At 42.9% G+C, this 16,132-nt stretch overlaps 1 long non-coding RNA gene across 1 annotated transcript in view; it reads right to left on the reverse strand.

The window, feature by feature from the left end:
• Nucleotides 1-15,915, reverse strand: part of LOC117098632 — a 44,105-nt gene extending 28,190 nt beyond the window's left edge. The window contains exon 1 of the long non-coding RNA XR_004443502.1: nucleotides 15,837-15,915. This is a non-coding gene — a long non-coding RNA (uncharacterized LOC117098632). The remainder of the gene's footprint in view (nucleotides 1-15,836) is intronic.
• Nucleotides 15,916-16,132: the final 217 nt, after the last annotated feature.

Here is a 16,132-nt window from a genome sequence, read left to right on the forward strand (position 1 = left end):
GAGCAAAACAACCAGTTAATATCATAATGACAGGATCAAGTTCACACATAACAATATTAACCTTAAATGTAATGGACTAAATGCTCCAATTAAAAGACACAGACTGGCAAACTGGATAAAGAGTCAAGACCCATCAGTCTGCTGTATTCAGGAGACCCATCTCACATGCAGAGACATACATAGGCTCAAAATAAAGGGATGGAGGAAGATCTACCAAGCAAATGGAGAACAAAAAAAAGCAGGGGATGCAATCCTAGTCTCTGAAAAAATAGACTTTAAACCATCAAAGATCAAAAGAGACAAAGAAGGCCATTACATAATGGTAAAGGGATCAATTCAACAGGAAGAGCTAACTCTCCTAAATATATATGCACCCAATACAGGAGCACCCAGATTCATAAAGCAAGTCCTTAGAGACTTACAAAGAGACTTAGACTCCCATACAATAATAATGGGAGACTTCAACACTCCACTGTCAACATTAGACAGATCAACGAGACAGAAAGTTAACAAGAATATCCAGGAATTGAACTCATCTCTGCACCAAGCGGACCTAATAGACATCTATAGAACTCTCCACCCGAAATCAACAGAATATACATTCTTCTCAGCACCACATCACACTTATTCCAAAATTGACCACATAATTGGAAGTAAAGCACTCCTCAGCAAATGTAAAAGAACAGAAATTATAACAAACTGTCTCTCAGACCACAGTGCAATCAAACTAGAACTCAGGACTAAGAAACTCAATCAAAACCGCTCAACTACATGGAAACTGAACAACCTGCTCTTGAATGACTACTGGGTACATAACAAAATGAAGGCAGAAATAAAGATGTTCTTTGAAACCAATGAGAACAAAGATACAACATACCAGAATCTCTGGGACACATTTAAAGCAGTGTGTAGAGGGAAATTTATAGCACTAAATGCCCACAAGAGAAAGCTGGAAAGATCTAAAATGGACACTCTAACATCACAATTAAAAGAACTGGAGAGGCAAGAGCAAACACATTCAAAAGCTAGCAGAAGGCAAGAAATAACTAAGATCAGAGCAGAACTGAAGGAGATAGAGACACAAAAAACCCTCCAAAAAATCAATGAATCCAGGAGTTGGTTTTTTGAAAAAATCAACAAAATTGACAGACCGCTAGCAAGACTAATAAAGAAGAAAAGAGAGAAGAATCAAATAGACGCAATAAAAAATGATAAAGGGGATATCACCACAGACCCCACAGAAATACAAACTACCATCAGAGAATACTATAAACACCTCTACGCAAATCAACTAGAAAATCTAGAAGAAATGGATAATTTCCTGGACACTTACACTCTTCCAAGACTAAACCAGGAAGAAGTTGAATCCCTGAATAGACCAATAGCAGGCTCTGAAATTGAGGCAATAATTAATAGCCTACCAACCAAAAAAAGTCCAGTCCCAGATGGATTCACAGCTGAATTCTACCAGAGGTACAAGGAGGAGCTGGTACTATTCCTTCTGAAACTATTCCAATCAATAGAAAAAGAGGGAATCCTCCCTAACTCTTTTTATGAGGCCAACATCATCCTGATACCAAAGCCTGGCAGAGACACAACAAAAAAAGAGAATTTTAGACCAATATCCCTGATGAACATCGATGCAAAAATCCTCAATAAAATACTGGCAAACCATATTCAGCAGCACATCAAAAAGCTTATCCACCATGATCAAGTGGGCTTCATCCCTGGGATGCAAGGCTGGTTCAACATTGCAAATCAATAAACGTAATCCAGCATATAAACAGAACCAAAGACAAGAACCACATGATTATCTCAATAGATGCAGAAAAGGCTTTTGACAAAATTCAACAGCCCTTCATGCTAAAAACGCTCAATAAATTCGGTATTGATGGAACGTACCTCAAAATAATAAGAGCTATTTATGACAAACCCACAGCCAATATCATACTGAATGGGCAAAAACTGGAAAAATTCCCTTTGAAAACTGGCACAAGACAGGGATGCCCTCTCTCACCACTCCTATTCAACATAGTGTTGGAAGTTCTGGCTAGGGCAATCAGGCAAGAGAAAGAAATCAAGGGTATCCAGTTAGGAAAAGAAGAAGTCAAATTGTCCCTGGTTGCAGATGACATGATTGTATATTTAGAAAACCCCATTGTCTCAGCCCAAAATCTCCTTAAGCTGATAAGCAACTTCAGCAAAGTCTCAGGATACAAAATCAATGTGCAAAAATCACAAGCATTCTTATACACCAGTAACAGACAAGCAGAGAGCCAAATCATGAATGAACTTCCATTCACAATTGCTTCAAAGAGAATAAAATACCTAGGAATCCAACTTACAAAGGATGTAAAGGACCTCTTCAAGGAGAACTACAAACCACTGCTCAGTGAAATAAAAGAGGACACTAACAAATGGAAGAACATACCATGCTCATGGATAGGAAGAATCAATATCGTGAAAATGGCCATACTGCCCAAGGTTATTTATAGATTCAATGCCATCCCCATCAAGCTACCAATGACTTTCTTCACAGAACTGGAAAAAATGGCTTTAAAGTTCATATGGAACCAAAAAAGAGCCCACATTGCCAAGACAATCCTAACTCAAAAGAACAAAGCTGGAGGCATCACGCTACCTGACTTCAAACTATACTACAAGGCTACAGTAACCAAAACAGCATGGTACTTGTACCAAAACAGAGATATAGACCAATGGAACAGAACAGAGTCCTCAGAAATAATACCACACATCTACAGCCATCTGATCTTTGACAAACCTCAGAGAAACAAGAAATGGGGAAAGGACTCCCTATTTAATAAATGGTGCTGGGAAAATTGGCTAGCCATAAGTAGAAAGCTGAAACTGGATCCTTTCCTTACTCCTTATATGAAAATTCATTCAAGATGGATTAGAGACTAAATGTTAGACCTAATACCATAAAAACCCTAGAAGAAAATCTAGGTAGTACCATTCAGGACATAGGCATGGGCAAGGACTTCATGTCTAAAACACCAAAAGCAACGGCAGCAAAAGCCAAAATTGACAAATGGGATCTCATTAAACCAAAGAGCTTCTGCACAGCAAAAGAAACTACCATCAGAGTGAACAGGCAACCTACAGAATGGGAGAAAATTTTTGCAATCTACTCATCTGACAAAGGGCTAATATCCAGAGCCCACAAAGAACTCAATCAAATTTACAAGAAAAAAACAAAAAACCCCATCAAAAAGTGGGCAAAGGATATGAACAGACATTTCTTAAAAGAAGACATTCATACAGCCAACAGACACATGAAAAAATGCTCATCATCACTGGCCATCAGAGAAATGCAAATCAAAACCACAATGAGATACCATCTCACACCAGTTAGAATGGCAATCATTCAAAAGTCAGGAAACAACAGGTGCTGGAGAGGATGTGGAGAAATAGGAACACTTTTACACTATTGGTGGGATTGTAAACTAGTTCAACCATTATGGAAAACAGTATGGCGATTCCTCAAGGATCTAGAACTAGATGTACCGTATGACCCAGCCATCCCACTACTGGGTATATAGCCAAAGGATTATAAATCATGCTGCTATAAAGACACATGCACACGTATGTTTATTGCGGCAATATTCACAATAGCAAAGACTTGGAATCAACCCAAATGTCCATCTGTGACAGACTGGATTAAGAAAATGTGGCACATATACACCATGGAATATTATGCAGCCATAAAAAAGGATGAGTTTGCGTCCTTTGTAGGGACATGGATGTAGCTGGAAACCATCATTCTTAGCAAACTGTCACAAGAACAGAAAACCAAACACCGCATGTTCTCACTTATAGGTGGGAACTGAACAATGAGATCACTTGGACTCAGGAAGGGGAACATCACACATCGGGGCCTATCATGGGGAGGGGGGAGGGGGGAGGGATTGCATTGGGAGTTATACCCGATATAAGTGACGAATTGATGGGTGCTGACGAATTGATGGGTGCAGCACACCAACATGGCACAAGTATACATATGTAACAAACCTGCACGTTATGCACATGTACCCTAGAACTTAAAGTATAAAAAAAAAAAAAAAAAGAAATGCAAATTCAGGCCTGACAGATGCCAATGGCAACCCCACATCCCCATCTTTAGAGGTAACATGAATTGGTATCTTTCTAACTATTAAAATTAAAGTCATGTTCATTAAGAAATTTTGAAAAATATAGAAAAGCAGGAAGAAATGGTTTTATATATATATATTTTTACTCAATATCATTTATAATAACATCCTCATGACTGTATACTCTTGAACATTATTATTCTAACATCTACATACCTTTTCATAAGTTAATACACCGTAATATTTAAACCAAATACCTTTCATGTTGGACACGTAAAACTATTTCTATTTTTCATGTAATACATGACTCAGCAATGAACCTTGCATCTGTATCATTGCAACTTTGCACACACTTCTGATTATTTCTTTATGATTAATTCCTCCAAGTATTCTCCTGAGTCAAAGGGATAGAAACATGTTAAGACTATTAATACACATGGTCAAATCCTCCTCCTTCCTTCCCTCCCATCTCCCAGATAACTCACAGCTTCTTCCTATCTTTAGCAAGAGAGAGTGGTCATCTGCTGTGTCTTTGTCTATGCTGGATATTACCACTTAGAAAAATATTTCCCAATCTGATAGGTCTAAAAAATCGTATTATTTTAATTTACACTTTTTAAAATACCAGTGGTTTTGAGCATCTACTTACTGGCCGTGTGTGTTTGTCCATTGGGATGTCGGCATTTCTCAACGAATGCTCTCGGGATCACTTGCATTAGAATGCTTATGTGCATAGGAAATAGGTAGATTCCTGAGTCCCAGTTCAGACTACCTAAAATGATCCCTGCATGGGGGTTGGAGGGAGGAAATCTAATTTTGTTAGCTCTGCTGGCAATTCGTATGGACTCTAGATTTTGATCATCACTGCCCTCCTCCAGTCGGGCCTTTGCAGATTCCAGACCTAGAAGCAGCAAACAAGTCTACATGTTAGTAGTGAAAGAGACCTGAATTACCCGGAGTTATGGCCGCAATATCCATACGGGTCAGTAGCAACTTCAGTCCTTGCCTCGTCAGAAGAAATAATTCAACTGAGGGGCATAAAGCAGAAAAAGAGACTGAGGCAAGTTCCAGAGCAAGAATGGAAGTGTATTTTAAAAGGCTTTAGAACAGGAAAGAAAGGAAAATTCACTTGGAAGAGGCCCAGTGGGCACCTGAACGTCCAAGGGAGAAAGGAGCAAAAAAGGGGGAAAGGGGGCCTTTAATCTTTTTTTTTTTTTTTTTTTTTTGAGACGAAGTCTCGCTCTGTCCCGGAGCTGGAGTGCAGTGGCGCAATCTCGGCTCACTGCAAGCTCCGCCTCCCAGATCCACGCCATTCTCCTGCCTCAGCCTCCCGAGTAGCTGGGACTACAGGCGCCCACCACTGCACCCGGCTAATTTTTTGAAGTTTTTAGTAGAGACGGGGGCCTTTAATCTTAATCCTGGAACTTTATAGGCTCGCCTCTTTCCCACAAAAAAGCATAGGATTCCCGCATGCGCTGTGCTTTTCTTACCCTCTGGAATTGTGTTTAGGGAGTTATACGCATGCCCATCTGAGGCATTTTCTTTTTTCCGGTGGCGTGTGTTCCTGGAATGTCTTACTTCACCATTTTGTCTCTTAACATGCATGCCCAAGAAGCTACTTTTCCCTGGGTTCTACATTCAATGAACATTTTTAATGTTAACAGGTGTGGACCATAAGTGACTTGTCTCTACCTGGCTGCTGAATTATCATTTCTAGAGAGGCAATACAATAATTGCCGAATCATGACCCGACATTTCTAGTAGGTTGGGGAGAGCCCCCTCCTGCCCGGCTCATGCCTAACTACCTGTAACACACACAGCCAAGGACTTGATCCCTTTATAAGTCAAAATCACTGGTGATCCTCACATGAAGCTTTTGTTTGTCTGTATAATTCAAATGTGCTTTCAGGTATTTTTTTTTTTTTTTTTTTAAAGAGATGGGGTCTAACTCTGTTGCCCAGGCTGGAGTTCAGTGGTGTGATCACAGCTCACTGCAGCCTCGAACTCCTAGGCTCAAGCAATCCTCCAGCCTCAACCTCCCGAGTAGCCAGAACTACAGGCATGCACCACCATGCCCACCTCAGGTACATTATCTTAATAACTGCAGAGAAATCTCTGAGCTGTCATAGTTCAACCCCTAATTAAGCCATGTGAATAAGCTTAAAACACATTTTTTTGTGGTATAGTCAAGCGAATGACTAAAGATTCAACATCTCTGCCCAGCAGGATTCTAACTACATAGCAAAAGAAGAGGTTTTTTTTTGGTTTGTTTGTTTTTTGAGATGGAGTCTCGCTCTGTCCCGGGGCTGGAGTGCAATGGCTCGATCTCAGCTCACTGCAAGCTCCGCCTCACGGGTTCACGCCGTTCTCCTACCTCAGCCTCCCGAGTAGCTGGGACTACAGGTGCCCGCCACCAGGCCCAGCTAATTTTTTGTATTTTTAGTAGAGACGGGGTTTCACCGTGTTAGCCAAGATGGTCTCGATCTGCTGACCTTGTGATCCGCCCGCCTCGGCCTCCCAAAGTGTTGGGATTACAGGCGTGAGCCACTGCACCCGGCCAAGAAGAGGTTTTTTTTAAAGAAGATAAAATTTTTCTTTTGAAGAGTTTGAGAAATCCTGCAAGAGCTTTGAAACTAGTAGAGTTTCACAAGTAGACAACCAAACACAATAAAGCGCCATCCAATCCTGGATTTCGAGGAGCCAGATGAAAAGCCTAGTAGAATGGGGTCCTCAGCCTCTCCCATCTTATTTCCCTTCACTGATTAGGCCCTAGTAAATGGAAACAAAAGGATTGTTTTCCTGGGGACAGTATATACATGTTTAAAGACATCCAGCTTCGGCTGGGCGCGGTGGTTCAAGCCTGTAATCCCAGCACTTTGGGAGGCCGAGTCTGGCGGATCACGAGGTCAGGAGATCGAGACCATTCTGGCTAACCCGGTGAAACCCTGTCTCTACTAAAAAATACAAAAAAAAAAAAAAAAAAACCCAAAAAACTAGCCGGGCGAGGTGGCGGGCGCCTGTAGTCCCAGCTACTGGGGAGGCTGAGGCAGGAGAATGGCGTAAACCTGGGAGGTGGAGCTTTCAGTGAGCCAAGATCTGGCCACTGCACTCCAGCCTGGGTGACAGAGTGAGACTCCGTCTCAAAAAAAAAAAAAAAAAAAAGATATTCAGCTTCTGTAAATGCCTTACCTTACAGGGAATTTTAAGGATGTAAAAACTACAGTGATACTGTTTGAGAAGCAGCTTTTTTCTTATTGCCTTTGCAATTCAAGCAAGCCAAATATAATTCTATGAGCAGTTTTCAAATGTTAAGTGTAAGGATTACCTAATATTTACTACCAGCAGGCCAAAATGACACAAACAATAGGCCAGAGCTAGCAGGGTGGGAAGGAGGTGGCACGTCATATTCGTGTGAGGAAACCTCTTCCCAAGGAAATAGGTAGAAACATCCCTGTTACAGACTGAATCATGCTGCCCTCCAAATTCTTGTTGAAGTCCTAACACCCACTGTGACTGCATGTGGAAATAGGGCCTTGTATTATTAGTCTGAGTGCTCCAGAGAAACAGAACCAATAGGATGTATATATAATATGTAGAAAGAGGTTTATTATAAGGAATTGGCTTGTGTGATTATGAAGGTTGGCAAGACACTGATATGCAGAGTGAATTGGCAAGCTGGAAACCAAGGAAGGCAATTTAATTCTAGTCCAAGGCTGAAGGCCTAGAACCAGGATGAATTGATGTTTCAGTATGAGTCTGAAAGCAGGAAAAAAGCTGATGTTTCAATTCCAAGGCCGTCAAGCAGGAAGAATGCTCTTCTACTCGGGGGAGGGTCAGGCTTTTTATTCTACTTAGACCTTTAACTGATTGGACGAGGGCCACTGACATCAGAGAGGGCAAGCTGCTTTACTCCGTCTACCAATTTAAATGTTAATCTCATTCAAAATCACCTCACAGATGTACCCAGGATGTTTGACCAAATTTCTGGGCCCAGTCAAGTTGACATACAAAATTAACTATCACAAGAAAGGTAAAGTTCAAACATTAAGATCATAAGGGTGGGGTCCTAATTCTATATGACTGGTGTCTTTATAAGAAGGGGAGACTGGGACACACAGAGAGACACCAAGGAAGCACATGCAGGGAGGAAAGGCCATGTGAGGACACAGCAAGCAAATGGCCATCGCAAGCCAAGGAGAGAGGCTCAGGAGAAACCAAACCTGCCAACACCTTTATCTTGGACTCCCAGCCTCCAGAACTGTGAGAAATAAATTTCTGTTGTTTAAGACACCCAGAGTGTGGTATTTTGTTATAACAGCCTGAGCAGACTAGCACAGTCCCTTTCCCAGGAAGGAAGAGAAAACAGCTTTCCTGCTGCAAACCATCATGTATAAAGAACTTATGCCTGCACTGAACTATACATTTTTCACCCAGTGCCATCATTTCTCCTCATGACACTGTCCAGAGGTGGGTGTGCATATCTTTGTATCAGTTAGGAATAGGTTTGGTTGCACATAATAGAAAATCCAAGCTACCATGGCTTGACCAAATGAAGGCTTATTTTTCTCATATTCAATAAGTGCAGAAGAAAGCAGACCAGGGCTATGAGGCAGCTCAGGGAGATGATGTGGCAGCTGTCATACCCAGGCTCCATCAAGCTTTTGTTTAGCTATCCTTCATGCATGGCTTTTGTTCTTATGCTTATTTCCTTGTACTAACAAGAATATAGCTCCATCTCTCGTATTCAGGTAGGAAGAATAGGAAGGATGATGAGCAAAAGGCACAGGACAACTCAGTTTCTCTTTTAAAAAAGGTTTTACAGAAAAACAGAACTCCTGCTTACAGTCCATTAGATTGCTGTAAGGGGGACTGAGATCTGTTATTTTAGCAGAATAGAACTGAGGGGGAAGGAGGGAATGACTACTAGCAGGCAGCAGCAGTGTTTGCCACCTTCCCCTTGCATAGATGAGTATGGATAAATTACACACATCAGCTATTATTTAAGTCATGACCCTTGGGGAAGGGGATGCTATTGATAATAATGCCAGGACAGCAGGCATAAAACAGGACTCTCCTGAACAAAGTGTTTGGATGCACTACAGAGGAGGCCAAGAAAGGATAGTTAATTTTCCAAGGACACATTGAGGATTCTAACCCTGCTAACTCTTACTCCAACACTCATCCTCCTTAACAATTGCACTAGAATGTTATGATTATGAGGATGTAGATGTAGATTATTTGCTTCAGAAACACTAAAGTGCTTGCTAAAAATACTGATTCCTTGACCCTACCCCAGGGCTTTGGATTCACTAAGTCTACAGTAGAGACCTGGAGGTCTGCTTCCTAAATAAACATGCCAGGGTAAGTCTGATGCAGTGAGCTGCATTCCAGGAAACATTGTTTTAAGACAACCAAACCTGTATAAATAAGCAAAAATCCTCCACCATGCTTTAACTAGGAGAAAAATGACATTTATTCAACTTCTGTGACTCAGTAGTTTAAAAGGACAATGGGACATTTCTTGCAGGACCTGGTCCTCCTGATAAGGACTACGCGTTACCTAGGGAATCTGGGAACCAGGCAAACCTTCATCTCATTGGAGACAGCAAAGGTGAGCCGACCCGTGCAAGGCAGTGGGAGGGTCAAAGCAGCCCAATGGCTAGAGGTGTATCTCTCCCTACTCCTGCCTAGGTAACTTATATGCTGAGCCTATCAACTCCCCTGAGGTGAGGTGGGGTAGGCCGCCGGAAACCAGCTCTATTCTGATAACCACAGAACAAGAGGGTTGGTAGCCTCTAGAAAAAATACCCAAATAAGAGGGAGCAAGTATAGACTTTTCACTCATATAATGAATAGTTTTTTAACACCTACTCTGTGTCAGAGACCTAGTGCTAGGGATATGTTATGAGAAAATACACAAGATACCTGCCCTCACAGAGCTTTCAGTTGAGCAGTGAGGGAAATCCTACATCAAAGAACCTCACTGGTGAATGCATACTTAACACACTGCCTCCATTGATCTGAAGGAAGCCTCCAGAGCTCTAAGCCCTTACAGAGTGCCAAAACCACCTCTCCACCTCTTCCAGTTAATTCTTCAATCTCAGTTCATACCATACTCCCTTGGTCCAGGTCAAACTCCCTGGTATTGGCTGATACTCAAATATCCGTTAAATGCACATATGAAGAAATAAATGCTCTAAATCCAAGCATTACAAAGTTTTCTCAATTTTTGTACACATTGATTGCAAGGTATACAAACAATTTGATAACACTTTCTCTTTTTTTGGTTGGGAGTGGGAAAGGAGGAGTTAGAAAAAAAAAACAAAACCACACATTAAAATTTCCAGACCATAAGATGCATCTAAACTTCATGAGTTTGAAAATGCAGAGAGAAATGAGTTTTAGAAACAAGGAAAAGCAGTACTTAGTGACTTGCAACCATCATCTGCTCATCACTTGGGCAGGGACAGGGGACTATACATTAGAACATCAGTATTTTCTGCATCCACCTGTAGGAACCTCAAGGCCGGGGAAGGTCAGACTTGGTGTAATGCAAGGGTTTGTATGGCAGTTTGTATTTTCCAAAGCCTTTCATTCCTTGTGTTCTTCTTATAAGGTGGCATCAACACTCCTCCCACCAAGAAGTAAGGCCTGTTCCCTCCTCTTGCATCTAGAGGGTGAGTGCATGGCAGGGGGGCAGAGGAGGGTGAATGGGTAACTTCTCCAAACTATAGAAGACAGTGGAAAGGGCCAGGTACAGTGGCTTATGCCTGTAATCCCAACACTTTGAAAGGCTAAGGCAGATGGATCACTTGAGGCCAGGAGTTTGAGACCAGCCTGGCCAATATGGAGAAACTATCTCTACTAAAAATACAATAAATTAGCAAGGCACGGTGGCACATGCCTGTAGTCCCAGCTGCTTGGAAGACTGATGCACAAGAATCACTTGAACCTGGAAGGTGGAGGTTGCAGTGAGCAGAGACTGTACCACTGATGGAGTGAGACTCTGTCTCAAAAAAAGAAAAAGAAAGAATACAGTGGAAGAGACACAATGCAACTTCCAAGGCTAGGTTATCTCTCTGCCTAGCTCTGGCTGTCTCTTAGGATGCTGATCCTCAGTACAGTTCAGCTGCCATGTTGGCAGGGAGCACAGGCCACATAAAGAAGCCATATGGAGGTGTTCCAGCTGACAGCATCAGAGTATGTCTCAACTGACAGCTGGAGCAACCACCAGACAAGTCTCTGAGTGAGGCTTCAGATAATTCCAGTCACTGGATTTCAAGTCACCCCAGCTGACATTAAGTGATGCAGGCAACCTGTCCCTACAGAGACCTAAGCAATTTGTAGATCTGTGAGCAAAACATAGGTCATTATTAATTCAAGTCACTAAGTTTGGGGGCAGTTCATTATACAGCCATAGTAACTGAAACAGCATGCAAATGCTTGCTGCTTTTTTCTTGGCAATAACCACAGAAACATGGTAACAACTAAGTTTTATGTCCTGCTTTAGAGTTTGCTTCTTGCACTCTTTCATTTCACCAATAAATTATTGCCATCACCTCCACTTCACATGCAAGGAAATTGAGACACAGAAAGACAAAGCAATTTATCCACAGTCATACCTTCTTCTTCATGGGGACAAGACACGGGTTAGTGGATTTATTAAGAGGAATTAAAGGAGTACAGGTTTTGAATGCGGCTCTTCCCCCTTTCTTGCTGCCTGCCTTCTGATAAGCCATTCACCTCTCTGAGTCTCAGTTCTCTCATTGTGAAATGCAGATGAAAATAGTACCACTTTGTGGAATTCTTATTGAATGTTTAACTACACAAGCAGCACTTAAGACAAAGTCAGGCCCAGAGTCAGGCGCTCTTTTGTCTTGTGGTTCCAGCAGCCCGGCGACTTTGACAGGGCTGGCACTCCACGAACATTTCCTGGATGAATGAATGAACAAATGAATTGAACTGCCATCCACTGGGCCCAAAATGCCTCCTCCTGTTATATCAGGATGCCACACTTAGGACTTAGAACTAGCAGGGTTGATTTTCCTTGGCAAATACTAAATGGAAACTGTGTACTGGGTTGGCACAGAATGGAAAAATTGGAATTTTTTCCTTTGCTTCTATGAATCTCCCATTCATAGAAGGATTCGAAAATTCGGAATTTATACACAGAGCCACACACACATTGTAGCATCACACAGTGTTCATAAATCAGGACTGGGATGCCCACTCCTTAAGGACTATTGCCGCAACCTTGGCTGAGCTCTTACCCGGCTTACAGGTCCCTTCGCCCTGCACCCAACCCAAACACAAACCTACCACTTCCCCAGCTCAGCAGAGTGGCACTAGCTACTCTCTGCTGAAAACAAGGAAGAGATATCAATTTCTTTCTAGCCATACTGAGTGCAGCAAGCAGGGTAAGGCCGAACTCTGTCAAACAATGTAGAAAACCCGATTTAATACTGAGATGGACCCAATTCTCTGACAGGCGTGTTAAATGTGATTAAAGCTGCACAGCATTCCCCACGTACCCATCTGCCGTGTTGAGGAGCCCACAGCTGTTCTGATTTCTGATGTACAGTTTCTTGTCAGTTGTTTCAAATGCATCTCATCTTGCCTGTAATCTGGGCTCTCCTTCCCTCGCCCCTCGTCAGGCCAGCCTTGGCCGGCTTCTCTAAGCAGTCGCTGATATCCACATGCCTTTGGCCGCGGGTCTGTAGAGGCATGTGTGAGCTCTGGCTGGTGCAAAAATGTGTGATCACAGAGAAAGCTTAGCGCTTTAGCGGCTGGAATGAGACTCTTGGATCCTAAGCTGTTGTGACACCACCACCTGCAGCTCCTGCAGGTTTTTGCTGCGGGATGAGGGGAAAGAGCAGGGACAAATCATTTTTGATGCTACAGAGTGCTGTTCCTGAAATGCCCACAAGCTACCATGGAATACAATCTGAAAACTCTGAAAGTCCAGTGCAGGCACACTTCAGGGTTCTGGGGAAAGGCAGAGGCAGAAATGGAAGTGGGGTTCTTCTGGGCAAGGGATGGAGTCCACGGAGGCCACTGCAACCTTGTGGCCAGAAGGCACAGATAAGGCAGAGGACAGCTGATTTCAAGAGGACTGGACCACCTAGCATTGGCCCACGTGGCATCTTCATGAGAATTTTTTAAAAGTTGGGGCTGTAGCCCTGCACCAAGGTACACAACCTAGCAAGCAGGGCATAGGCTGAATTTCAGCCCCACTCACCCTCTTGACCAGGGGTCCTTGTGCAATAAACAACATGTACAACCACACATATCAACACTGAACAGAGGAAGAGCTCCAAGGAGCATAGGGAGGTCATGATGAGAAGTAGGGGGACAAAATAAGTGAAAAATGCCTGCCCTCAAGCAGCTGAGAGCAAGCAAGGCTAGCATGTGGACATGGAAAACATAGGAGAGCATAAGGGCCAGGAGAGAAATAGAAAAATGGAGTGCCAAGGGATTTAAAGAGGAGAACGTGCTTCTGGTTGGGGAAATCAAGAAAGGATTGCAGAGAGAGATGGCATTTGAAATGAAAAGGAGAAATGTACACAAAGACACTTCAAACAGAGAGGCATGAACAAAGAAATGGCAGAGGGGAGATCAGGGCCATGTAATGGGACAGTCCATAGTCCAATTTGTCTGGAGCTTAAGGTGGATGGAAGAGATGACATCTCACGTCTCCCTTGGGCTCCACATAAGAATTATGCTGTGGCAGACACCTCATAAATGGAGAATGAGGCTCTGACCCTGACTCCCTCTCCATGTGTCTCTGGCCAGCCCATCATCACCCTGATGATGACCCCCCACCGCTTGTGCATTGGCTCATCATAGCCTCCACTGTGCCATCACCTTCTTGTTCTGTTTCCTGGACATTGGAGCACTAAAATAATTTGGGGATATATTCTAGAGGATCTTGAATGACAAAGATGTGGACTTTGTAGCAGATCTAGGGATCAAGAAGAGCCACTGGCCATTTTTGATGTAATTCATGATCAGAGCGACATGATCAGAATGCACCTAGGAAAATCACCCAGTGGAGGAAGGATTGGAGAGGAACAAGGCAGGACTGAATAGGATGCTATGCTCCAGGTGGGGAAAATGGAGGGAGTGAAGGAGGCAGGAAGGAAAAGTAGGGCCAATTCAAAAGACAATATGGAGACTAGAAAGGGTGTCTGGTGGAAAATTCGGTCAAATCCTTGAATTCTGTCAGAATTAAGTCCTGCCAGCCTGCACTGGGCTCCTGGATGCAAAGGCTCGGGTGCTGTGTTTCTATACACCCAACCGCAACACAGCAGAAGTTACCGACACCATGCCGGAGTCAGTCAATCAAAAAACGACTTGCTTGTGCAGGGGGAAACTGACTGCAGTGCATCTGTCTACCAGAGAGTTGGTGTCTTTCTGGGGAATGATACAATGGGAATAGCAGAAATGAAGTCATCAGACTGGAATGTTATTACAAAATCAATCACTTTCATGGAAATCTTTATTCCACTAATAGTCTCATTTTGAGTATAAGATTTTATCTGTTTAGAAAGAAATGTGGGAGAGGGAAAAAAGAAGGTGAAGAGAAGAGTAGGGAGAAAAGATGAGGTAAGACACATATACGTCTTCTTAAGTCTCCAATTCACTTAAGAACTTAAAATAAAATAATAAATGGTTCAGAAACACAAACACATTGATTCTCCCTTAGCTCTCTGTATTAACGTGCTAGGGCTGCTGTAACAAAGTACCACAAACTGGGTGGCTTCAACAACAGAAATTTGTTGCCTTACGGTCTATTTTTTGTTTTGTTTTATTTTTGGGATAATATCTCATTCTGTCACTCAGGCTGGAGTGCAGTGGCACAAACAACTCACTGCAACCTTGACCTCCTAGGCTCAAGTGATCCTTTCACTTCACTGGGACCACAGGCATGCACCACCACACCCAGGCAATTCCTTTAGTTTTTGTAGAGATGGGGTCTCCGCACCTTGCCCAGGCTAGTCTCGAACTCCTGGGCTCAAGCAATCCTCCTGCCTTGGCACCCCAAATCCCAAAGGGATTATAGGCATAGGCCACCACACCTGGCCCTGTCTCACAGTTATGGAGGCTGAAAGTTCAAAATCAAGGGATCAGCAGGGCCATGCTTTCTCAGAAACCTGTAAGAGAATCCTGCCTTCCCTCTTCCTAGCTTCTGGTGGTTTCCTGGCAATCTTTGGCGTTCCTTAGCTCGTCACTGCACAACATCAATCTCTGCCTTGATCTTCACATGGCATTTTCCCTGTGTCTCTCCTGACTCTTCTTATAAGGACATTAGCCATATTGGTTTAGGGACCAGTCCTACTCTTGTGTAAACTCTTCTTAAATAATTACATCGACACCAACTCTATTTCCAAATAATATCAAGTTCTGAGACACTAGGGATTAGGACTTCAACCTATCTTTGTAAGAGGACACAACTCAACACCTAACATTCCCACATTTCACTGTTCCTTCTCCCAGAAACGTAGGTTTGTCTCCCAAAGAGGGCCTCATCTAAGAGACTCCTTCCCTGACCTCTCTCATCTCTTCACACCTAGGTTTCCACTCTAGGAACTTCTCAGGGAGGCAGAATGGATTTGGTGTCAACGTAGGGAACCCCTATGACTGGTCTTTGGGGTCAAATCCTAACTGCAAGATTGGCTGGCTGTGGCCAAAAAAGCCCAGGGGCTCATTTGGATCCTCTCCTACCTTGAGGTATTCCTAAGGAAGCACTGTTATTACCACCATCACTCTGGTCAAAGGGGATGGCAGAGCCTTCTTGCCTTCTGGCTCAAGTATGCACATACTCTTCACTGGGTGGGGTTTCTGCACAAAAACACAAATGTTATCCTTTGCTCATCTCCTATGATCTATGACACTCACTATGAAACTCCAGAGGTTGTCAGGAATACCTTCCCTTCACCAACCCTCCTATTTTCTGTTGTCAATTTGCTTTTCTACAAGGGGTCCTCCTAGAGATATTTGAAGACATTTTTTTTTTTAGT

Source organism: Trachypithecus francoisi, unplaced genomic scaffold (assembly GCF_009764315.1).
Source record: "Trachypithecus francoisi isolate TF-2019V2 unplaced genomic scaffold, Tfra_2.0 Lachesis_group16, whole genome shotgun sequence".
NCBI lineage: Eukaryota > Metazoa > Chordata > Mammalia > Primates > Cercopithecidae > Trachypithecus > Trachypithecus francoisi.